Source organism: Hipposideros armiger, unplaced genomic scaffold (assembly GCF_001890085.2).
Source record: "Hipposideros armiger isolate ML-2016 unplaced genomic scaffold, ASM189008v1 scaffold_220, whole genome shotgun sequence".
Taxonomy (NCBI): domain Eukaryota; kingdom Metazoa; phylum Chordata; class Mammalia; order Chiroptera; family Hipposideridae; genus Hipposideros; species Hipposideros armiger.
The window spans coordinates 1,583,235-1,609,997 of NW_017731570.1; the positions used below are offsets into that span (position 1 = coordinate 1,583,235).

Consider the following 26,763-nt stretch of genomic DNA (forward strand, 5'->3'; position numbering starts at 1 on the left):
CTATACCCATTTGTTCATTCACACCTGACTCCTCAGCCCAGACCTTAAGACCTCCCAGGATCTAGCCCTCTCTTCATTCATTCCACCATACTGGCTGAGCATTTACTTTCACAGGTAGGGCCTTTATCCTGACTTTCCCCTCCTGTCCTGGTGTTTGCTTACCCAGATTCTACACATTCTCTACAACCTCTCCTTTAAGAAGCCAGCCCTGCCTGACCAACTCCAGCCAACGTGGTCTCACATTATTCTCTGAACACTGGGCAGCTGTTTGTTGAGCTCTTATGATGTTCCAGACACCATGCCCAAATCTTTATACAACTGACCTAATTTAATTGTCTTTTGCCAGGTATATATTATTATCCCCAGTTTACTGATGAGAAAACTGAGGCTAAGAAAGGGAAAGTAACTTGCCCCAGATCACACAGCCAGTAAGTAGTGGAGCTGGAACTCAAGCCCATGTCTATCTTGGGCACGAAATCAGGGCTCAGCAACTTTTCTGCAAATGGCCAGATACTAAATATTTTAGGCTTTGCAGGTCACATAGTCTCTGTCACAGCCTCTCAACTCATCTGCACCTGTAGTGTGAAAGCAGCCACAGACTATACATTTAAAAAAGAAAAAAAACGGCCTTAGCTCACCGGCAGTACGAAAACAAATGGCCCGTGGGCCTGTAGGAAACACTCCCCTGTGTGAAGTCCATGGGCTATGAGCCCCTTGTCAGCGCTCCCCCAGCCCAGTAAGCACAGCTCCAGACATACCCTCCAAACCTGCACTAAGGGCTTATTGACACCAGACTCTGTCAGTTTCCTAAAGACCTCACAACAACCCTCCCACAAAGCAGAGGCCCTTACTAGTCCCACGGAAGCAGACAAGCTTCAGAAAATGAAGGCACTCACTGGTTAGGTGTGGGCTGCGATTTCAACCCAGGCAGTCTGGCTGCAGAGCTGCACTCTCCATCTCCACAGCCTGCATAGGACCAGGCTGACAGAAGCTGGAACCATGCCACCTCTTCAGTGGGAGGGCCCCAAATGGAGCCCTAGCCTCCTGGCTGCTCTGCTATCCATGTGTGTCCACAGGAGACATTTACAAGGCCACCTCAGCCTCTGGCCTCCTGACGCAGGTCTCATATAGAATGCCACCTCTCACCACTTTGACCATGCAGAAAACATTTCTGCTAACTAAAGATCAAGGGTCTGCTCCCTGAATCCCCATTTTTCAATTTTTGCATTCCTTTCTGTGTTACAGTGCATTTAAGCTAGACTTAAAGGAACTTATAAGCTAACGTTATTGAAAGGAGACATCTCACAATATTACCAAGGTTTGATAGATTCACTTCTAGGAAATGCCAACTTGATAACTGCTGCCTTTCCCAAAGAGCTCTCAGGAGACAAAGACTTTAAATATTGGTTTTTTTTAGAAAGGACATCAAATAAAAGACATTCTCCAACCTCATGGGAAGGGACATTATCAGCTTCCTAACCATGAATGAACGTCTACCCCGTTTACAGACATCAAAGTTTCCTTGAGGATGAGAAGCTACTAACAACAGACAGAAGGAGACAGCTATTTCAAGACACTGACGAAGCTTGCATATCTATGGGTTGATATTGAACTCAGAATCCATTTTGTTTGATTGTTTTTACCTATTTGCTAATGATATTAGTCATAATAATAGCTGTACTTGTTCTTTGGGTTTTTCTATATAGTCAAACTGTTTATGATTACTAAACATGTATAACGTAACTGTTAGTGCTCGTTTCATGACCTACGTAAATGTTATACTAGATGCCAAATACATAAAAATGAGACAGAAGACCAAAAAGAAAAAAAGATCAAGGGTAATTTCAGAAGGCCTGATTTCATATTCCATTGTTAAACTTTAATGAACCATTACATTCAGTGGAATGAATGACCTAAGGGATGAATACTTCATGTCCCATAATGTAATTTTTTAATTATAAATAAATATGGCAAGCACCAAGGAAACCACTTCCCAGAGCCCCATTCATTTACAGTCCCCACTCCACATGTGCCTGATTCTATTCTCAGGCACCAGCCTGCCATATTGAACCACATCATCATATTAATATAATGTTCCCTTCCTCCATAAGATTTCTGCCCTAATTCTGCAAATCATGGATTAATGGCAAGCCCCATGCTGACTGAGCAGACCAAAAGGAAACCAGGTCCTGATTACAAAGTAATAGATCCTTGTTCTCCCCATGGGCTGATAAGTCATCCGGTGGAGCGAACATGAGTTTTAGAGACAGAAAGCTAGTTTACTGTTGGGGTTACCCTGCACCTCACTGATCCTCAAGTTCTTCATCCAGAACAGGAAAGCAAAAATGACTATGGCACAAGTTCTTGACTGAATGAAACATTTCTAAAGCAACTGGCCCAAATGCTAGTCCTCACCCCCCACTCTATCCTCTTATGTGAGGATTTGATTTTTAAACACATTGAAGCAGAATTACTGCCATTGTTTCTGTTGTTTTACTTTCCATACACAATATTTTAAACTTCCAAATAGTTATGAGCATAAGGTAAAAGAGGCACTGCAATACACTTAAATTGGAATTATCAAAAGTGGTCTCCCTAGATTTTTCTTTAGGTCCACAGTAAAGTGTACTAAATAGTAGATCAAAAGCATATTTCAATCTAGCTTACATACTCAGGGCAGGTAACATAATACAATTATCACCTAATTGACCAGACATAGCTCAGTTTATAAAAGGCAACTACATCTAAACTGTGCAGTAGACGCCCACTCAAGCTGGTGGCTTACACCATGAGAACTAAAGTCAGACATTCCCTGGTTCACATCTCAACTCTGATACTCAGTAACTGCAGACATGGGCGAGCCCTTAGCCTTTGGAGACTTGCTATCCTCATCTATAATATGAGATGATGGTGCCTGCTCCATGAACTTGTTATGAGGGTGAAATGAGTAAAATGCACGTAAAATGAATATTAAATCCAGGTAAATCCATATTAAATGTAAAGCATTTAATATGCTGCCTGACTTCTTGTAAGGATTCAATACCTGCAGGTTATGATTATTACTGTTTTATTAGTGTTGGCTTATTATCATCATGGAGGACATTCTAAAGAATATCAATTCTGAAAGAAGAGCTGAAAGAGGATGCTAAGCGATAAAATTACTGGGAAGAGGGGTGGTCTAAAGTGACACCTTGACAAGGGGTTAACTCGGTCAGCAGAAGTTGTTTTCAACACGTGTGCACTGCCCCATGAGCTTGTTATGAGGGTGCATGAATTTGCAAAGATGTGGATATGTGCAAATTCTGGCATATTTGCTAAAAACTCCATCACATTATCATCATGCCTTGTGTATCTAACCAGACTAGGGAGTCTATCACAGAACAACCGTCAAGTTAAAATTGGATCATCGCTGTCCAAATGAAGGCAGTTTCTCAATTTCCTTTTTTCTTTCTCCACTTCGTGTCACCCTCCCACAAAGGAACATGCTTACCCATGCCAAGAATATACAACTCAGAAATGAGGTCTGGAAAAAAATTGAATTGAAAAAGAAAGACCTAGGAGAATAAGGATATGAGATAAAGTAATCAAGAAGCAGCACTATTTGATCATTCAATAAATACTGTGAGCTGCCCCGCACCAGGTAGCCTATTAATCGCTGTATTATTGTCTCTAATTCTTATAACCAACATGCAAAGTACAGTTGACCCTTGAACAATGTGGTGGTTAGGGGCACCAAACTCTGTTTAGTCCAAAATCCATGTATAACTTTTGATTCCCCAAAAACTCAACTACAATCATCCCCCAGGTATTCACAAGGGGTTGGCTCCAAATCTGCAGAAACTCCTTATAGAAAATGGCACAGAACAATGCATACAGTTAGCCCTTCACAGCCATAGTTTCCCAACCACAGATTGAAATTACTGTTTTCAATCTGTGGATGGTTGAATCCATGGATGGGAAACCCAAGGATATAGAAGGCCAACTGTATATTTGTTGAAAAAAATCCACATGTAAGTGGACCCACACATTTCAAACCCATGCTGTTCAACGATCAACTGTACATAGTCTTATTCCCATTTCACAGATCAGTCTTTTACAAATGAAGTGACTTGTCAAGGCCACACAGCTGGTAAGTGGTGAGTTAGGATTGAACCTTACCCTCTCTATAAACAAATAACTCTTCCTAATTGCCTCTGACACTTCTCCAAGCTCTGCGACAGGCTTGGGGCCCTGTACAAAGAAACTCTTGCCCACAAGGAGCATATAGTCTAAGGGGAAGGAAAGACTGAAGCAAGTAATGATGATACAATGTAAAATATATGCTCTCCAGGGCTATGGGAGCTCCAAGGAACTCCAAGGAGGAAGGGACTCAATCCAGAAGTGAAGAAGCAACCTAAGAGTCGGGGATTAAAGAATGAATAAGAGTTTGCCAGCCAGAAAAAAGTGAAATGAGCATCCAGGCTTGGGGTAATCATACAAACAGAAGCACAGAGGTAGGAAAGATCCTTGTATGTTGGAGGTAGTAAGATGGGAGGAATATGACTGAGCTGTGAGGGAAACAAAAATGGGCTGAAGAGGAAGATTAGGCTGGTGGTAAAAAGTCTTGTCAGCCATACTATAGAGCATGGAGTAGATTCTGTAGATAAATTGCAGGCAGAATGAGACCAGCAAGGCAGCTGCTGCACCAGGACAGGGTAGAGAAGATGAAGGAGGACAGTGGGGTGAGTTGGAGGCACATTCATGGGGTGATGTTCTGGGAGGCAGGACATCACGGGCTGATCTGAAACACATGGAAGAAAATGATGATGGCTTCTCAAAGGAGGTCCACTGAGGCAAAAACAGCCCACAAGAGAAGTAGGAGCGGTACAGGATCCTTGATATTTAGGACACAGAACTGAAAATAGAACAAGCCAATAGCATATTTGATTTAGACCAGTAAGAAATAAGGAAAGTTTCAGAAGAGAAAATAATGGAGATTAGCACAAGGTCTGTAACAGAAACCAACAGGTAAAAGGTAAGACTCAATATTCTACATTTTAGAAGGAACTTAGCTAAAAATAATAAGAAATTGAAAACAAACAAAAAATAAAAACAAACACAATAAGTTTGGTTGGGAGGTTAGGCCACCGGACCCCGGCGTACTCACAAGGACATCAAGGACAGCCCCACCAGAGCAGAGTGTAGCCAACCCAAGTGATAGAGATGGTACATATTGCTATAGCAACAGGGGCCATGCACACAGGGTCGGCTTTCTCTATTTCCCCCTGAGAGATGCTTCATAAAACATATATAGATGAGAGGCGTGGGTGCAGGAGACAACCCAGGAAACACTAAGACCTCAAATGACAGCATGACTTCCTTGCGATCCTCAGTATTGCTCCCGTGATGCTAGCTGCAAGTCATGACTCACACGCAAGAATTCAAGGTTCTCCTGAAAAAACCCTGTTTCAGTTACACATACCACTTCCACAGAAAGGAAAGTGATATATTTCTATTGCTGCAGGCAGAACTTTTCAAGCCTAGCCAATCCTCTGTCTGGAGGCTTCAGGACAGTTCCCAAGAAGGCAAGATAAAGACTAAACACTGTATCTCTTGCCAAATGAAAGGAAGAACACGGGTTGACCAAAATCAGGGTAAACGCAGGAAGAAAGGGCCATAGTCTATCTGCCAGAAAATCAAGGAGGGATTTTAAATGTTAGAGATGCCAGGTTACTTGGAGACCATCTTGTCCAACTTCCTGCATTATAGACTAGGACAATAAAGACCAAAATGAGGAAGATACTCCAGTCTCATGCAGCACTTTTTTTTTTTGGTCCCAGTTTGCAGACAATGAATGGCTCGTGGTTTTGGTACTAAAACCAGAACAGTACCTGTGGCAGCTGGCCACCTTAGCTTCTTCATTGACCTTTGCCAGAGAAAACTAGGAACCCTCTTATTCCAACATAAGAGGCCAGGCTTTCATAAGCAAGGACTTCCTTTCATCATAACTCATACATTTGTTTACAGTACACTTAAAAAACTTCTAATCGTGTTCTTAAAATTCAACATGACATATGAACCTGAATACAAACTATGCTGAATTCTACCAAATTTGCATAAACTCACACTTATACTTTGGGTTCCATTAGAAAGCTTAGCCGGTTACTTGTGAGATGGGAGAAGTTACCTGGAATAGTGAGTGGAAGGGCCAGAAACAGAAGGCAACATGACTTTGGATTTGGGGAAATGGGGTTGGGGCATTTTGAGAAAGGGAAGAGGAGATTGGGGCAGCTGCTCTGATGTGAGAGAAATTTGGAGATGATTTTAAGAAGTTTTGTCATGTGTACTGAATGGGGTTTTCCCTTGCTGTTTCTTTGAGAGACTTCTCTAAAGATGTTATGTTCTCTGCTTATCAGTACTCTGTTGGATGCCAAAATGGAACCTGAAGGGACCAGGTTCTATGGAGTCACACCCATTTCCTCACATCATAGTCAACTGCATAGGTATTTGAATTCCTTATTCTTTCACTGTCGACTGTCATCATTATTAGTCTTTTCCCATAATACATCTGAATAATGTTGTAATGGACAGATTATGTCAGATAAATTCTAGAACTGTATGACAACATCAGTTCAAATGTTGCCTGCCCTAATCACAGAAACCAGATACAAACTCAAACACACCTGGTTTTACTCTAACCTTTGTAAGTTAATTAGCCATGTCTTCCTGGAAATCAAAGTGAGTTTCCAACTGTGAGGTGGCTTTATGGCTTTGATTGCTCAAAGAAAGAAAACTTGTAGACATTGCATACAAAAGTGTGAGAAAGGAAAATTGCTCAGGAAAGGAAGGAGACCAGAGAGAGTTAGAAGTGAAAGCTCATGCAGCACTTTGAGAGAGGAGAGATGCAGAGAGGGAGAATAAATAAATAAATAAACAAACAAACAAACAAACAAACAGGGCTTCTCATCCTTCCATCCAAGACACTGCTTTTCCCAGGGTTCAGAACCAAAGACCTCAGGTAAAGCAGACCCTTCTCCACCAGTGGGCTCAAAACCCTCTTGGGGAATGAAAGTGAGACCAGAGAGAAGCCAGCCACATCCTGGTTCTGGAACTCTCTGAAGTACTGATTTTGGTGATTTTGGAGAGTCTCGCTTTCACTCTGAGTCGGCTCCTGTTTTATGTCTCCAGTATGCCCCAAATTATTTTTTCTCCGATGAAAATGCAGAAACAATTACATATGCGTCTATTCAGAAGAAACAATTAGCTATTTACATCTGCAAGGGGGTGAGAGTGGGCTCTTCCTGGCAGATGCTACCCTCCTCCCACAGAACACTTGTCCCATTAGAAGCCTGTACCGGCTGGGAGGGGGTTCCGCCTGACTTATAGTGGAGCCCTTCTAGGGGTTTTTGAGCTTTCTAGATGTCTCAAAAATCTGCCCAGCAATTGGCAGACCTGTCTAATGGAGGATATCATCTCCTCATATCCTGATGTTCTCTGGGAGAGGTAAACAGGATGGTTGCAATTAGTTTTTAGGACAACCACATACAGAAACAAACCGTAGTCAGTCTATATGGCAGTATAATGAACATCACTCCTTCATGATACTTTTATGATACAAAGGTAAAGAATGGAATCTGTGGATGGCAATACAAGGTCTGACAATTAAGTTCACAAACTTGTTGCAATGATGTTGCTAAATTTTTCTGATATCAGAGGGATTATTCATTATGAATTAGTACCAACTGACAAACCAAGTTAACCAAGTCTACTATTTGGAAGTGCTGAAAAGGCTGTATGAAACAGTTAGGAGACCTGGACTTTTCACCAACAATTCATGGCTCTTGCATCACAACAATGCACCAGCTCACACGGCACTGTCTGTGAGGGAGTTTTTAGCCAGTAAACAAATAACTATTGGAACACCCTCCCTACTCACCTGATCTGGCCCACAATGACTTCTTTCTTTACCTGAAGATAAAGGAAATATTGAAAGGAAGACATTTTGATGATATTTACATCAAGGGTAATACAACAGCTCTAATGGCCATTCCAGAAAAAGAGCTCCAAAATTGCTTTAAGGGTGGACTAGGCACTGGCATCGGTGCATAGCTTCCCACGGTGAGTACTTCGAAGGTGACCATAGTGATATTTAGCAAGGAGGTATGTAGCACTTTTTCTAGGATGAGTTCGCCAACTTAATTGTCTGACCTCATACATTAAAGAACACAGTAACAACAGAGGAGAATAGAAAGGACTATAATGAGAAATAGATTAAATGTGTAATCAAACCTTAGGAATAAACTCCTGAGGAATAAAAATGGCCATAATTTAAAAACAAAAATAGATTTGCTGAATTTCAATTCGAAGAAGCCATCCACAGCATAAAAAATTAACATACAATATTTCAACCCTAGAATGTAAGCCTTATTTTCAAATCAGTTAATCAAGTACTCATGACTGCTGACTCTGGCAACAAACGCCACAGGCCATAGAAGGGAAAGGGCAAGCAGTCTTCTTATCCAAAAGAGCTGGAAACCCAAGATGGTATAAGCAGGTACACAAATGAATCAGGGGAAATGAGAATTTCTACAGTGAGAGGCAGAAGTGATTAGGCAGTGACACTGCAACATCACCTGTTTCTTCCTGTCAAAATAAGTCCCAATGTGTCCATTTTCTTTGTGTTGAAAAAAAAAAATGCAACTATAGAGTATCTTTTGCTTCACTATAAATTGAAAAAGCATTGTATCTATCAATGCAATTTTAAAAATCAAATTGGGCAAAACTAGTCTTCCAACCTTTAGTCCGGTATTTCTCAAACTAAAGTCCAGGAATCATCTGCAAAAAATCAACCAGGACAAAGGTTTAAAATGCAGATTCCTTGGCCTCCTCCAAGACCCATGGAGACAGAACCTCTGAGGTGGGGCCAGGCAACCTGCATTCTTATAAACACCGAGGGCAACTCTAACGTTTACTCAAGTTTAAAAATGAGGGCTTCCAAAATCACCCTGTCCTAGACGTCTTCCATAACTGTGTCAAGGTGCTGTGTCTGAAACAGAAATCTCAGCATGTCATTCTCCTGCTTAAAAAAAGAAAGAAAGAAAAAACTTTGCTAGTCCCTCATTGCCTACAGAACAAATCCAGACTCCTTAGCGTGGTTTACCAAGTTCGGCCCACCTCCACGTTCAGCCCCTGCCCAACTGGGAATATTTTCAAATATGCTATTAATTTAAAAAGTAGGCCACAAAGGAATATTTACATCTGATATATGCTACAACAGGGTGAAACTTGAAAATAGTATGTTTAAGTGAATAAGTCAGACACAAAAGGACACATATTGCAGATTCCACTTGCATGAAATAGCTAGAACATGCAAATTCATAGAGACAGAAAGTAGATTAAAGGTCAGTAGAAGCTGGGGGGAAAGGAATGGATACTTACTGCTTAATAGTTACAGAGTTTCTGTATGGAATAAGGAAAAATTTAGGGAAATAGTAGCAATAGTTGCACAAAATTGTAAATACAATTAACACCATTGAATGGTATATTTAAAAATGGTTAAAATAGCAAATTTTATGTTATATATATTTACTAAGATTTTAAAAAAATTAACAATGTACTATACCAAAAACCATTGAATTTTACACTTTAAATGGGCAAATTGTACTGTATATAAATTACATCTCAATAAGCTGTTTAAAAGTGTCTATAAAATACTTGTGTGGGAGAAAGACAGGGAGGATATACTCCTAAATACTAACAAAGATTAATTCTGAATGGCAAGATTCAGGAGGTTCTGTTTTCTGAGCTTTTCTTCATTTTCTGTTTTTCATAATAAGCTTGTGTTGTGTTGCCTTTGTATCCAGAAGAGGAAGAATAATTGTCATTTTAAAAATGCCAAAAGTTTAAGCAAGATAAAAATAAGATATAAGCGCTAAGTAAAATAAGTCAGAGAAAGACAAATACCATACGATCTCACTTATATGTGGAATCAAAAAAACAGAATAAACAAACAAACCAAACAGAAGCAAACACAGATACAGAGAACATTTTGATGGTTGCCAGATGGAAGGGGGGTTGGGAGTGTGGGTGAAAAAGGGGAAGGGATTAAGATGTACAAATTGCCAGTTATGAAAACAGTCACAAGGATGTAAAGTACAGCACAGAGAAAATAGTCATTAATATTGTAATAACTATAGTGTGAGTTGGGTAATAGACTTATAGGGGTGATTATGTAAATGTCTAATCACTATGTTGTTGTACACCTGAAACTAATATTGTATGTCAACTGTAATTGAATTTTTTTTAATTATTAAAAAATAAGAAGATATAAGTTATGCTCTTCTGCTAGAGGTCAGGGCGCCTGGTGATGGAATGCCAGAGGGGAGCCCAGGCCCCTAGTGAGGCCTGCATTCTCCTTCACTGAGTGACCCCTGGCCACCTCCATGTGTCTATTTATGATGCTGTGTTTTGGTGGCTGAAAGAACATAATGCAGCCAGGGACTCTAGAGGAAGACTACCAGGGTTCCATCACTCACTGAGTCCCTCTCAGAGCCTCCGTTTTCTCATGTGAGCAATGAGAATATTAATGGTATCTACTTCATAATGTTATCAAGAAAGTAAATGAGATCATTTATGTGAAGAGTTTATAATAATGTCTGACACCCAGTACTTTGACCTAAGTGTTTGTTTATTCAGCTATTGGTTGCTACTATTTTTATTGCTCTATGACACTCATGACAGTATTTATTATTTATCCCCTACTAGAGCATAGATGGCCAAACTATGTCCCACGGGCCAAATCCAACCCACCACATGTTTTTGGGTGGCCCACAAGCTAAGAATAGTTTTTACATTTTTAAATGGTTAAAAAAAAATCAGAAGAATGACATGTCATGACACGTGAAAATTATATAAAATTCAAATTCCAGTGTCCATAAATAAAGTTTTATTAAAACAGAGGCACTCCTACACCTTTACTTAGTATCTATGTCTGCTTTCAAGCAGTTGCAACAAAAACTGTCTGGCCAGCAAAGCCTACAATATTTATTATCTGGCCCTTTGCAGAAAATGTTTGCTGACCTCTAGGCGTGTGTGGTACCTAAAGAGGGCCCTTGTGCCTTGCTGCTCACAGCTTGTCAAGTCTGTGTCAACGTAGTAAGATAGCACTGGATCCCAACACCATTCTCTATACATTGAGTTCCTTGGTTGTTTATTCTCCGCTTTGCTATTGGTTGCTATTTGTTTGGAGGAATCAAGCCATCCCTTTTCATCCCTTTTCCCTCTCTTTTGTCCTTCTATTTTGGGCTGTGCTATCTAAAAGTATTGTTTGTCATAAAAAGAATCACAAGGTAGAATACAGGCAACAGGCCCTATAAGCCTGTTTTTGAGCCAGTCTCACAGATTAGTGATTTGGGTTCTCACTGGACCAGTGTCCATTTGGACAAGCTTTTCTATGAGTCACCAATAAAACCACATAAGGTTCTCCTTCCATCTCCACTTTTTGTCCTGAGAGTTTGGTTTTAATACAGAAAGGGCACTCTCTCTGGTTTTCCTGTTAGGGGGACACAGATTGTCACATCTGTGTTTGAAAGCAGCCAACTGTCAGATTGAGGCTCTAAGTACAAGCATCACTTTCAACCACCGCCAGCTCTCATGGGGTCATCTCAGTCTAATTCCTCTCCTGCTCCAGGAAAAACTCCTGCTTCTTATATATACTCTCATTACAATCCTAATTCTTGCACCTATCTCTACTAATTTCACCAAGGCCACCTTCAATGGACAATCTAGACAATGTTTGACTTAAAACTGTTTGAGAGATATGGTGCCTTAGGGGGGAAAAGGGGGTGGGGATAAGATTTCTCAGGCCCAATGGGCAGCATTTTTTATTGGAAGAATTTCCCAAACAAAATTCTGATTCAAAAATTGCTTCAAGAGAGCCCAGAAATAAACGCACGCCTACATGGTCAATTAATCTATAACAAAGGAGGAAAGAATATATAATGGGGTAAAGACAGTCTCCTCAATTAATGGTGTCAGAAAAGCTGGACAAATAGATGCCAAAAAACTAAAACTAGACCAATTTTTTACACCATATACAAGAATACACTCAAAATGAATTAAAGACTTAAATGTAAGACCTTAAACCATAAAACTCCTAGAAGAAAACAGAAGTGGTAAACTCTCTGATATTTCTCTTAATATTTTTGTGATGTATTTCCTGAGGCAAGTGAAACAAACAAAAAAATAAACAAATGGGACTACATCAAACAAAAAGTTTTTGAAAACCAAAGGAAACCATCAGCAAAATGAAAACACATCCTACTGAATAGAAGATGTTCATCAATGATACATCTGATAAGGGCTTACTATCCAAAATTTATAAAGAAGTCATACAACTTAACATCAAAAAAACAAACAATCCAGTTAAAAGTGGGCAGAGGACCTGAATAGACATTTCTCCAAAGAGAACATACAGATGGCTAATAGACATATGAAAAGATGCTCAACATCACTAATCATCAGGGAAATGCAAATAAAAACCACAATGAGGTATACCTCATACCTGTCATCATCAATGGCCATCACCAATAAATCGACAAACAGCAAGTGCTGATGAGGACATGGAGAAAAGAGAATGCTTGTGCACTGCTGGTGGGATTGCAAATTGGTGCAGTCATAATGGAAAACAGTGTGTATAGGTTCCTGAAAAAATTAAAAATAGAACTACCTTATGACCCAGCAATTCTACTTCTCGGATTTATCTGAAGAAATCCAAAACACTAATTCAAAAAGATACATGCAGTCCTCTGTTCACTGCAGCATTATTTACAATAGCCAAGATATGGAAGTAACCTAAGTTTCCATCAATAGATGGCTGAATAAAGCAGAAGTGGTACACATATACAATGGAATATTACTTGGCCATAAAAAGAATGAAATCTTACCACTTGTGATAATATGAATGGACCTAGAGGGTATTATACTAAGTAAAATAAGCCACACAGAAAAAGACTAATACCATATGATTTCACTTATATGTGGAACCTAAAAAACAAAATAAACAAACAAACAGAAACAGACTCATAGATACAGAAAACAAACTGATGGTTGCCAGATGGGAGGGAGATTGGCGGGCTGGATAGAAAAAGGTAAAGGGATTAAGAAGTAAAAATTGGCAATTACAAAATAGTCACAGCGATGTAAAGTACAGCATAGGAAATATAGTCAGTAAAATTGTAATAACTGCGTATGGTGCCAGGTGGGTACTAGACTAATCAGGGGGATCATTTCATAAATTATATAAATGTCTAACCACTATGCTGTACACCTGAAACTAATAAAATCTTGAATGTAAACTGTAATTAATAATAATAATAATAATAATAATAATAAATGAAATAAACTGCTCCACTAAAAGATTCTTTGGCCAAACTAATGAACAATCTAACAATCTTAAGCAACAACACACTAAACTCATTTCCCAGTAAATCCTCCCGTTCCTCGTCCTGCAGTTGCCTCCCTCTATCCAGCTCTCCCTCTTCCTCCTTATCCTGCTGTTCAATCTCCTTCTGCAACTCTGTCAACTCCTCTTCCCCTCATCCAGGCCCACTACCTTTTCCCAATGACTCTCTTAGAACTTGAAAATGTCAGTTGTGTCTAAAGGTCCATCTTGCCCATGAGCCTGAGATTCAGGCACCTATAGAATTTAAACCTTGGACCTGAGCTCAATGAAGTGCTATCCTTAAAGTTGTTCCTAAATCCAGACAAGACCAGCAACTATTCATTGATGAATTTACAATTCTTTTGAGTGCACATGGCCAGGGTTATCAGACTTTATCAACTTGCACACATGTTTGTTGGACTCTTAAAGCCGAATAGCAAAAGCTAATTGGACTTCCCTAGGAAAGGACTTACAAGATCTCTCTTTCCATAATAAACCTGACGGTAAAAATAAAATAAAATGGAAGGCCTGAAAAGTAGGGCAAAATTTTTCTAAAAGCAATACCTAAAACATTTCCAATAAAAATATATTGGACCATAATTCAATCACGCTGAGAAAAGATGAAACTATCAAAGATTTTCAGGACAGACTAAAACATAACTTTCAGGAGTGAAAGAAGGTGCTGATCTAACAGCAGCTCTTTCATCTTGGCCAAAGGCACTCCCGCTAGTCCTTATGGCCATGTGGTCCACTCCCTCAGGGACACATTAGTTATTCTCCTATGAATGAATAACGGGAAGGCCCATATGTTTAGGTATTTCACTTCAAATATTAGATTCTGTCCTGCTGTACACAGACATGGCAAAATGCTGCCGGGGGCTCAGGTACTACACCCAGGCCTATAACCAACAGGTGAGGGCCCCCTTTCTACAGCATCTTCCTAAATAGCATCTTTACGATCTCCAGATTTATCAATTGGAAGAAACATCAGACAAAAACTGTTCTTGAACCTTGTTGTAAGAGACATTATAAGGTAACGTTAACAATAAATACAGCAGTGAAACTCCAAGGAGTCAGTCCCCTGGTTCATGTTCACCACGAGAAAGGCAGAATTCTGGTTGTGAACAGGAAGGCTATTCCACCATGGGGACTGCAAACTGAGGATTCTTAGAGATCCTCTAGAAGTAGCCAATTTTCAGAAGTTGACAGCTGACCCAAGACCACTGGAACAAGCTGATGACCTCATATAGGGAAGAGTTTCCACTCAAGGCATTGGATAAAGACCCTTATCTAATTCCTGTTTTGTTTTTCATCTGCCTCCTTATAACCATTCTCATTTTTTTTATAGACCCCGGATTGTTGTCCATCCATAATAGCCCTTTTTCTCTCTTCTGTCCTCTTCATTATAGTTGTTAGTTCAGAAAATATTCATGCCTAGATTACCCCAAACAATCTACTACTTGAATCTTACTAATTGCTGGATATCCCATCCATCAGGAGATACCCATGATATAGTCCTCCGGGCAATTCCAGTCTCATCAAATGAGACCACAGGATATGACAGTCAGTGGCATTTCCACTTACATCTATGTGGCCAAAGGACCTTAAATCAATCTGTGACTTTACTAGTGACCTTCTCTCACAGAAAAAAAAAAAAACTATTACAATCTGTTGTTCACATCCTAGGTAATTTCACATTTGAATTCAACAAATTTCCTAGAGTAATGGTCCAAATATTTGCCACCTGAAGGAAACTCTTAGAGATCCAAATATGTAACCCAGTTAATTTGATGCTTTGGTTCTGATCTCGTGTTATGAACAAATCCTTTTGTCCTGTATCTCCATGAGCACCTACCAGACACTACTCCTTTTATGGCCAAGATGATTCTGTTTGCCTCAGACTAATACTTCACGTACTTAAGGAATAATATTGCAAGACCTATCCATGCACAGACACTCAATTCCATAAATCATCAAGGACACGAGCTCCCAAATAAGGCCACTCTTGATTATTCAAGCACTCTACCTGGGGAAATGACTGACTCACTGTTTATGCAAACAATCAGAGCAATATTCCCAATGATGGGAACCTTACAAACAGAAACATCAGTAAGAAATTAATGACCAGCCCTGGCAGAAGTTATTAATAATACTTCTTCTGCCCTAGATGAATACAGATCAGTATGAACTCACTGGCACAATGGCATTGCTCTAGATTTCGTGTTGGCCTGTCATGGTGGTGTCTGTGCCTTCGCTAATCCTGCTTGTTGTGCTTGCATCAATGAAACAGGAAAGGTAAAACAGGCTAAACACTGCCTTCAGGAAACAATTAGCTGGCTTTCTAAGGTTAATTCTCATTGCCTATGGAATTTGTTCTTTGGCCTGGGTTGAACAATTGGTGTTCCTGCTTCTGAAACAACTTATAGAGACAATTGATTGTCCTCATTTTTTTCATAGTGGCCCAATGGCTGCCCTGATAATACAACAATAAAACATTCAAGAAGATCTTGCAATACAATTGACTAGGGAGACAACTGGATAATCTCTGACAGGTGAAGAACTGGATCCCTAGCCTTTCCTAAATTGATCAACCACCCACAAGCAAAAGAATGGTGAAAAGAAGGCAGAGAGACTGAATATACAAATGGACATGGCTATGAAAATAGAACTCTGACCCAAAAACTCTGCTGCAATCAGCCTGCAACAGTCAAGATTTGGTCAATGACTGCAAGCTTCCCTATTTTTTGTCCACGCTTAAACTTAGAACCAACTAGAGGAAGCCAAATATTCTCCCCAAAACCAATTATGTAAGATGTCTTCCTTCTAGTTAGACTGCTTGTAGCTTCCCCATGCCAACCTCCCCCAATTAAACTATATATAACTAAAGGCTCCTCTTTTTTCACTGTAGAGCTTTCCCACTCTACCAACTGCCTGTAAGATTCTCTGTCAAATGCAAGTGATGGTGGCTTCCTTCCTTGTTATAGCAAGTTCTGAATAGCCTGTTATCATTTGGGTGATTTTCATTTATTTCCATACTACATGTAAACACACACCCACCCACCCACACACACACACACACACACACACACACACACACACACAAATAGCAGGGCCATGTGCAAGACACTAGAAATTCCAGCAGCCATAGGAGGGTCACTCTTCAATGAGGTAGCACATTCTCACCTCTACCCTACCCACCAAGGGCTCAGGTGCGATTGTTACCACCTAAAATATGCCCTTCCCAGGTAGGCCAACTTGGCTTCCTTGGATAGCCTGACATTCTACCCTGGCACCCAGACTCTGCTCAGAGATGGAGCTTCTTAACCATATGCATTGGCACAGCCAAAAATAGGTTACCAGTGTGCTGGGGAGTCACTGATTCCCACACCATCACCCCAGCCAAGCACCTCCAGCCATTGGCAACTTCATCTGCTCACTCTAGAGTGGCATGGAAACATTACCATTTTCTGCGTATGCTATGGCTTAAGAAAACTGGAAAGGCACTAAGGAGTTTCCATGCCACCTGACCCTTAGATCTCTTGTGTTATGTGCCTGCCTTTGCCCTGGGGAGGACTATGTATCAGCCTGTGGGGCTTTGGCAAGATGCCCCAAATAAAAAGAATCTGATGCTTTTGATGGGTAAGAGCGTTCCCTCAAGGAAATGAGCTCAAGAGTTCTATGGCAGGGAGGTGCTCCATGCTTTCAGATTCTGAGAACTATAAAAGCTACAAGCTGCAGTATGGCTCTGAGCAGATGGGGCCCAGAAAAGTCTCACATCCCCATGATGGCAGGACACCTAAATTATATTGATAAGCATTATCAGTATTAAATAATATTGCTAGGGCTAATCATATCACAACAATATACCGGGGTGCCAAAAAAATGTATATACATGACTTGTATTCATCTTTTGTTATCACTACATATTATTACAACTTTAATACAGTTTTTTTCCTTTCTTAAAATGTGTATACATTTTTTTGGCACCCTCTGTATCTAACACTCAATAATCTTTCACTATATTCCAAGCATTACTACCAAGTACTTCACATTTTTTCTTAATCCTCACAAGAGCTTGGTAATACAGGCTCTACTAATGAACCCATTGTACAGATGAGGAAACTGAAGCCAAGAAAACAGTAGCAAAGTCATACAGCAGAACAGGAGCTAAAATCCAGCTATAATCTGTTAGACTCCATACCCTGTGCTATTAACCTCTAATTTATAGGGCTACCTATATCCCATATTTGACTGACCACATGCTAGCAACTCGGGTGTGATAGCTTAATATGAAGAAAAACAAATGTATAGAAGGGAGAGAAAATTCATCATTACTCAGCAACTGAAAATTAAATTCTTATTTATATCAAGTCAGCTATTCATTAGATACTTGTATAGCACTTTGACAAATAGGGAATATAAATTCCTTTTAGCATTTCATTTTACTGTGGTTTTAAAATTGACTTTGTGTCAGCAATCATCTTCCAAATTATTTGAGATAACCACTAAAGTAATTTCATGTATTGTTACAGTCTATATTATGCACCAGGCAAGCATTTCATCAGCATTTTCAGCCTAATATTAATGGAAATTTAACTAATATAGTTTAGTCATAATGATCCCACAAAATTACACAGAAGCCAGGCCAATATTAACCCAAAAAAATCTATATATCATACTAATATTTGTGTTATTTCAGAAAAAGTAGATTCAATAACTTGCTATTTTTATACAGAGTCAATTTCTACAAACTAAAAAGAGGAGGGAATTTGAAAGTCATTTAGTCTGTTCACTCTCAGGATATGTTACTTCCTAAATTTGAGTAGAGGATACGAATAATCTGGGGCATCGCCATATCATGAAGACATACTTCAGACTCAACAGGGGGATTAGCTACAGAGCTTTTCAGCCTCCCCATTTCACCATCCCTGCCCCTCCCAACTTATGCTGGAAACAGACAATAGCATTTTGGCAAACTTCTGTAAAGGGCTAGATAGTAAATATTTTATGCTTTGTGGGCCTTTCGATGTCTATCACAACTACTCAGCTCTGCCACTGCATAAAAGCAACCAGAGACAATGCATAAGTGAATGAGTGCGGCTACTGCATAAACATTATTTTTAAATAATTAAGTTTGTGTTTTTAAATTTCATTTGTTTTTTATTTATTTTATGAACTTTATTTATGAACATGAAAATTTGTTTTTCATGTGCTCTGAAATATTATTCTTTGGATTTTTTCAACCATTTAAAAATGAAAACGTATGCTTGCTCGTGGGCTATATGAAAACAGAAGGCGGAGCTGATTTGACCCATAGTCCTAGTTTGCTGACCCCTGGTCTAAAGCAGAGTTGCCCAATTTGTTTTTTAGAATCACATCCTCAGTCAAGTTCACACCTTGCATTCCTACCTCAGTGCAGCGAGGTCATCCAGTATTTGTTTTCAAACAAACAATCAATACAGCTAATCCTTATTAAGTGCTTACTGTATGCCAGGCCATGTATGAAGTGCTTTGAGGATATCATTTGATCTATCTCCCCCTACCCGCCTCCCACTTAACCTTAAAGATTGCTTTCATCATTATCTCCATTTTACAGATGAAGAAACAGAGAGAGGTTAAGTAACCTGCCCAAGGTCATGAAACTGGAACGTGGTGGAGCTAAGCAGTCCCTACTATTAGTACCCCCATTCCTAAAAAGGATTACGTGGGACAGGAGGCAAGTTAAAAGAATAAAAGCCAACCAGGAAGCTTCATGTGAAGAGTAACAAATAGACATCAACAGACCAAAGGTCACAACCACCAACAAAATAAGGAAAGCTCCTATTTCTACATTTCTTTTGAAAATGACTAGTCCTGGCTATCTCTTTTATTTCATACTGAGCTCTGTCAGTTTCAGTGTAATACTATTTACCACTGAGTATGAAAAACTGGAGTCTCCCAAAATCTAACTGAGCGCTTATTCAGGGTGCAGCAAGTTCACCTTCATATTTTACCTTTTTTGGAAAAGATGAGACTAGCCATCCCTGTATGTTCTGCCTCGGCACCTGCACCAAGAAAGGGGACCCAGGATGCTCCCAAGGTTACCAGGTCGTATCTGCCCATAACAAGGGAGATTGACACAGTAACCTCTCACCAAAATCTTTCCCTTTGGGGAAGAGACTCCAAACCCTCTCCCTAAAATAAGGAAGGCAGGGAAAGGTGGGGAAGAGGTGTAGAAAAGGGAGAATGAAGGCAAGAGTAAGTGAGCTCTGGGGCCAAAAGGGCTCCCAAAACATGGCATCTGAAGGGGTGGGAAGAAAGGCCAGGATTAGGTCTAAGGTCAAGTCAAGGGTCCTCGTTTGGGGTTAGCCAAAGGAGACCCATCAGGAGGAAGAACTTGGCAACAAATATTACTGGACATCATTTTGTGCCACAGATCTAAGCCTTGGGGACACAGCTGTGAATAAGACAGACACGGTCCCTGCCCTCACTGGGTGTACAGGCTACTGATGGAAGGCAATCCACTAAAAACAATAAAGGCAGAGGAACTTACAACAAGGAAACATTGAATCCTAAGGGCATAGCAGTTGGGAGAGAACTATTAAGTAAGCTGTGATATGCACCCTTTAAAGTGGTTCCCAATGACCCCCACCTCCTAATAGGCATGCCCTTGTGTAATTCCCTGCCTTTGAGTGTGGACTGGACCTAACAACTTGCCCCTATTGAATAGAATGTAGCAAAAGGGATGGGAAGTCACGTCTGAGATTAGGTTATTAAAGACTGCGACTTCTGCCTTATTTGTTCCCTCTCTTTCTTGCTCTCTCTTAACACTGTATTCACTCTGAGAAAAGCCAGCTGCCATATGTGGATGGCCCTGTGGAGAGGCCCTGAGGCAAGGAACTGAGGACAGCCTCCAACAACAGCCCATGAGGAACCGAGGCCCTCAATCCAACATGCTGCAGGCAACTGAACCCTGCTGACAACCCTATGGATGAGCTTGGAAGTAGACCCTCTCCCAGTCAAGCCTTCAGATGAGATTACAGCCCCAGCGGGCACATTGATTACACGTTGTTAGAGACCCTGAGCTAGAGAAACGAGCTAGGCTGCTCCCACATTCCTGACCCACAGAAACTGTGAGAAAATAAGTATCACTGTTTGAAGCCATTATGGGAAATTTGCTATGTAGCAATAGATAAACTAATACAGACACCAAACCAGGTTGCTCAGAAAATACTCACCTGACTCTTTTTTTCAAAATTCTATTATTTCCCACAAAAGAAACATATTATAGGGTATTCACTGCCAAGGTCCAGAAATCTTGTATGGTAACATTGATACTACAAATGGAAACCATTCCTCCCAATGAGCAAGGCTGACCTGATTCCAACTATTCAACAGAGAATCTCACTTGCTCCCAGCAAAGAAATGATATGAAAAAAGAAAGTCCCTCTTGTGCCACTGGGCTAGGTGTTACAAGAGGGGCAGAGTAGGGGGACTGTAGTAGAACCAGAATGGCAAAAACAGTGCAGTAAATAAAGAAGTCACAATAAACAGGAAGCTGTTCTAAAATGTCATTCAGAGGGCAGTAAGCTGGCTTCCCCTAGGATTGCTTTTTCAAAGGGCAGAGGCGCCTATGATTATAAGGGTTCTTCTTCAGGGCCCCACAGCACTGTCCCCTCCCCCCCCAGCAAATCCCTCACAACGCTGAACTGCAAAGGAAGTGTTTACTGTCCAGTTTCTCCCATTAGAGGGGTGGGACAATGTCGGTCTCGGTCACCACTGTATCCTCAGTGCCTACTATGGTGTCTGACACATGGTAAGAATCTAATATATTTGCCAAATAAGCAAAACATGATGCCACTTCTGTGAGAGGAAATATGCATAGAAAAAAGAAGAGAAAGGAATGCATCAAAACATAAACAATGGTGACCACTACATGGAAGAGAAGAATCCTTTTTTATTTGATTTGATAAATTTATCTGCATTGTCCAGAATGTTTTGAAGAAATAAATACCAGAGACCACCATAAGACAGCTTTTTTGGACCCTATACAGTTTACTCTTACAATTTTATAATCTTGAGATTACTGCCATAACTTTCTAAATTCAAAGACTTATTTATGATAATCATCTCACTTGTCAATTTTTCAACCAACAACTGAATTCTTAAGTGCCATGTAGAAACTTTCAAATATAAATTAAGAGATCAACACCTGCAGAACAATATTATGCATACAGCTGCTATTGATTTTCATCTTTAAATAGAGAAAAAACACTTCACACCTTAGGTCCCCAAAAAGATATCAAATAGGAGAACATATTGTATTAAAAATAACCACATGAAAATCTTTGGATTGCACAGTACATTAGCTCCAACAAGTCTTTAAAATGCAATGAAGCATTCAACCTATAAAACAAGATTACCCCTGAAATGCAGTTAATTACATGGAAAAAGATTGTGTGTGTGTGTGTGTGTGTGTGTGTGTGTAAACGTCATATTTTTATCATGAAACACTGGACTAGATCACAAAAGCAGCAGAGAACAGCAACTCTCCCAGAAGCTCAATATCTTCTATTTTGGAAACAAAGGCAGCCACCTGAAACTCTTCTCCAGGTGCACTCTAGATTTATACAGATAGAAAGCACTTCTTCCATATAATTCCAGGTTCCAAAGAGGGCTCATTATCATCCACATGTCCCCAGTTTAGAACTTCACCAAGTAAGCCAGCTGAATGGGGCTCAGAGACAGGCTGCCATTCCCGATTAGTCATGACTATACCCAGCATGCCCCTAGGGACGCTTAAGGACACCACTGCAGGAGAGCACTCTGATTCAGGCAGACACAACTCCATTCAGGAAGCCTCACCACTTAGGCCAGCCCTGCACAGCCCAGTGAAAATATAGGCAAGCTATAAATGTAATTTTCTGTTTATTAGTAGCCACACTTTTAAAACCATAAAAACAAACAGGTGAAATTAATTTCAATATCTTTCATTTAACCCACTATATGAAAACAATATTGTTTTACATATAATAAATATTAAAAATTGCTGAGATACTTTACAGTCATCTTTGTTTTGTATTCAGTCTTTTAGGTTCCATGTGTATGTCACACATAAAGCACATTTCAAATCAGACAGCCCACATTTCAAATGACAAATTGCCACATGTGGCTCAGGGCTACTGTATTGTACTGGAGAAGTATAGGACTCGGGGACTTCTCATACCTGGTTACTCAGTAAAGACCTTTCTGTGTTCTTTATTACTTATCAAGACAGCTCACCTCTTATGAATTTAAACTGAAACCCAACCACATAGAGATGAAAAAGTAAAATAACCTGGCCAGCTTTTTTATTTACTCATAAAATAATATATGAGGTCTGACAATTAAGTTCGCGAACTTAATGCAACAATGTTGCTCACCTTTTTTATATCAGAGGGATTATTCATTATGAATTTGTACCAACTACACAAACAGTTAATTAACCAAGTTTACTATTTGGAAGTGCTGAAAAGGCTGTGCGAAAAAGTTAGACGAAAACGACCTGAACTTTTCGCCAATGATTCATAGCTCTTGCATCACGACAATGCACCAGCTCACACGGCACTATCTGTGAGGGAGTTTTTAGCCAGTAAACAAATAACTGTATTTGAACACCCTCCCTACTCACCTGATCTGGCCGCCAATGACTTCTTTCTCTACCCGAAAATAAAGGAAAGATTTTGATGATATTCAGGACATCAAGGGTAATACAACAACAGCTCTGATGGCCATTCTGGAAAAAGAGTTTCAAAATTACTTTGAAGGGTGGACTAAGTGCTGGCATGGGTGCGTAGCTTCGCAAGGGGAGTCCTTCGAAGGTGACCATAGTGATATTCAGCAAAGAGGTATGTAGCACTTTTTCTAGGATGAATTTGTGAACTTAATTGTCTGACCTCATATACTGCTCATTTTCTTTGTGCCAGGCACTGAATCAAGAGCTTTCAATAGCTCATTTCCTTTAATGCTCACAACAACCTTATGAGAAGATACAACACAATCCCCACTTTACAGATGAGAAAACTGAGACAGAAAATTAATCTGCCTAATGCACACTTCTAGCATGTGGAGGTGGTGCTTAGATTTCAACCCAAGTAGGCTGACTCTAGAACATACACTCTCACCCACCACACTTACTCAACAAAGGATGGGAGGTAAATGGTTAAGAAATCTTAGTTTGATGTGAGTGTGCATATCAGAAAAAAAAAATCGGGAGAATTTGAAAAGGCTGAGACAGAAATCTAGGCTTATGATACAGAGATAAATTCACCTACAAGGTAAGGAAGGGAAAAGCGCAAGAAACATGTTCAAGGGAAGAAAAAGAATTGGCGACCAACTGAAAATTTTGGTGTCAACAATTGATGACCCTGATGACAACAATGATGATGATGATGATGATGGTGATAAGAACTAAGATCTTTGAAGCCTTTGCTCTGGGCCAGGCATTCTGCTAAAGAAAGTCAGGGTTTCTCAACCCCAGTACTTTTGACATTTGGGGTCAAATAAAGGTTGTGGGAGTTACCCTGCACATCACAGGATGTTTAGCAGCATCCCTGGCCTCTACCCACTTTATGACAGTAACAGCCCTCTACCCCTACCAGGTGTATCAATAAAAAAATGTCTTTAGACAACGCTATATATTCCCCTGGGAGGCAAAATTTCCCCCAGTAGAGAACCCCTGTACTAAGTGCTTCACATACATTATCTCATATATTCTTCACAGCAGCCCTACAGGGAAGTAACACTATTGCCCTCACTTTACAGATAAGAAAACTGAGTCTCTGGTTGGGCAGCTAACCTTAGGTCAGCTAAGACTGGAATCCAGGGTTGTCTGACTCTAAAGCATATTTTCACTTCTGGTCAATACAAGTTCCCCTGGTCTCTGATCCATGCACAGACGTGCAAGCTTTCCCCTACCTCCTCTGATCCCAGACAGGAACAGAAACAAAACTTCCACTACAGAGATCATTGCTGAGAAGTTCTTTTGCCACCACCACCTTTAGCTCTCCCTTTTGTCTTGTGCTCTTTCAGTTCTATTTGTACCCATGTTTTCATGGATAATCACCTTTCAGGAAATTGGTATGGTACGAATGAACAAATAAATGTTTAAAGCCTGAATACATACTTACAGAGAGTGTGTCCTCATGAGCTTAATAAAATGTCTAACCAACTGCAATTAAAAGCCACAAATATGTTTTTATAAGAAAATTACTCTACCAGCCTATCAACATGAGATGTGACTAAAAATGTAAACTTCACAAATGGAGCTAAAGTTTAAACTGCTACAAGTTGTAAATTTGTTCTTGAAATATTAAACACATGGGAAACAGAAACTAATTATTTTGTTCTATTTTAGTATGTGAAAATTACTTATAATCTGCCTGTTAAACAATTCAAAATTATTTTAAATGATAATTGACTATCAAACGAGGCCAATTTACACCTGCAATCCCTCTGAAACTACCTAGAAACCGGGAAAACAGCAGAAGAAAAGAAAAACACTTCCATGTGTGTCAATTTATTTCGGTTTCTTAACCATCAGTCCCCAAGGCTAAAAAAAGAGAAAAATCAGAGAAGCTTAACTAACCACAATTGATTAATAAGGAAGTATGTTTCAATCATTGAAAGTTTTGCATTATTTGATTTGACTATGCCAAGGAAAATTCCATGACTCTCACTTAAAACAAAACATTATTCTAACGTTGCTCATGAGTTTTTTGTTTTGTTTTGTTTTGTTTTGTTTAAGGAAAAAATGGGAATCTCTTCCAACAACCTCATCGTCAATATTTTTAAAGAATTATATGATTTGTTTAATGCCTTTTACCCCATCCCAATGAAGGAAAGAGCATTTGAAGTCATACTGCTTTTTTTAATGTGTTGATCAGTTGTAGAAAATAAATTTAATAGCCGATTCTTCTTAGAGTCTAGAAGGGCTGGGCTGGATGGGAGAGAAGTGAAGAGGGGAGCGAAAGGGAAGGCAAAGGAAGGGAAGGGAGGGAAAAAAATGAAAGGGGGAAAAATTGGAAGAAAGGAATAGAAGGTGGGGGCCGGCCGAGTGGCTCAGTTGGTTGCGGGCATGAGCTCTGAGCAACAGGGTCGCCGGTTCAATTCCCACATGGGCCGCTGGGCTTTTGAGAGCATGTGCTCTTGGCAGCAAGGTTGCTGGTTTGACACCCATGTGGGATGGTGGGCTGCACCCCCGCACAGCTGGGATTGAGCACGGCACCTTGGGCTGAGCAGCTGCGGGCTGCCAATGGGTGGTCGGATGGCACAGTGTGCAACAAGGTTGCCGGTTCGACTCCTGCATGGGATGGCAGACTGCACCCCCCCACCCCCCGCCCCCACCCCCACAACTGGATTGAGGGCAGCGACTAGACTTGGAGCTGGTCTTGTATCCTCCACAGCTAAGACTAAGGGACGGCGGCTTGACTTGGAGCTGATGGGTCCTGGAGGAACACGGTGTTCCCCTTCCCCAGTTCCCCAACACTGTTCCCTCCCTAATTCCCCAGTGAAAATCTCTAAGAAAAAATAAAATAAATAAAAGAAAGGAATAGAAGGAAACAAAGGAAAGAAAAGAAAAACTGCCAAAGTGATCTCTCCAGCAGCTTGTGAAAGACTCTGATCTCCCCATAGCTCTATGTAAACTCTCAAAATTCCTTCACTGTGCATCCTGGAATCCAGGGTCCTCAAGAGCAAAGAACACCTATACCCTCAACTTCTTCAAGGGTGATAACTCCCCTTTCCTGATTTAATCGATTCACCATTCTCCTCCTTAGCAAAGACTTCATACCATCTCCTTCAAAGTTCCAGGAAAAACTTCCCACATCTCACTTTCAGCTGATGGCCTTCCTCCCCATTTCACCCAGAAAATGGAAGCTGCAGAGAGAACTCCCTTGACCTACCACCACCTCAATAGCCTATGAAATTGCATGTGTGCCCAGATAGTCTACCATCTCTCTTATAACCCTGTCCACATGTCTGGCTATGGTAGCCCCTCCTCTTGTGTACAAAACCCCAACCCCTCTCTCCACTCAAAGACACGGCTCTAGCAGTACCCTCTGCACTACATCATTCCAATCAGCAAACGTATTCTCACATCTCTCATCTCAGAAACACCCTCTCTTGACCCCTACTTTCTCCTCCACCCATTTTTCTCCAGTCTCCTTTTCTTTTCTTTTTTTTTAAAGTTTGAATTGGGGAAGGGGAACAGTGTTTGGGAATTGGGGCAGGGGAACAGCCAAGGTGTTGCCCTTCAGTCTTAGTTGTGGAGGGTGCAGCTAGCTCAGCTCTAAGTCCAGTCACCATCCAGCCGCCTGTCGGCAGCT

At 40.4% G+C, this 26,763-nt stretch overlaps 1 protein-coding gene and 1 pseudogene across 16 annotated transcripts in view; both read right to left on the reverse strand.

The window, feature by feature from the left end:
- The window catches only part of ERC2 (ELKS/RAB6-interacting/CAST family member 2), a 974,141-nt gene that overhangs the window by 856,311 nt on the left and 91,067 nt on the right, over positions 1-26,763 (reverse strand). The gene's annotated exons all lie outside the window — the stretch shown is intronic.
- Positions 1-26,763, reverse strand: part of LOC109389078 (profilin-1 pseudogene) — a 47,848-nt pseudogene that overhangs the window by 20,370 nt on the left and 715 nt on the right.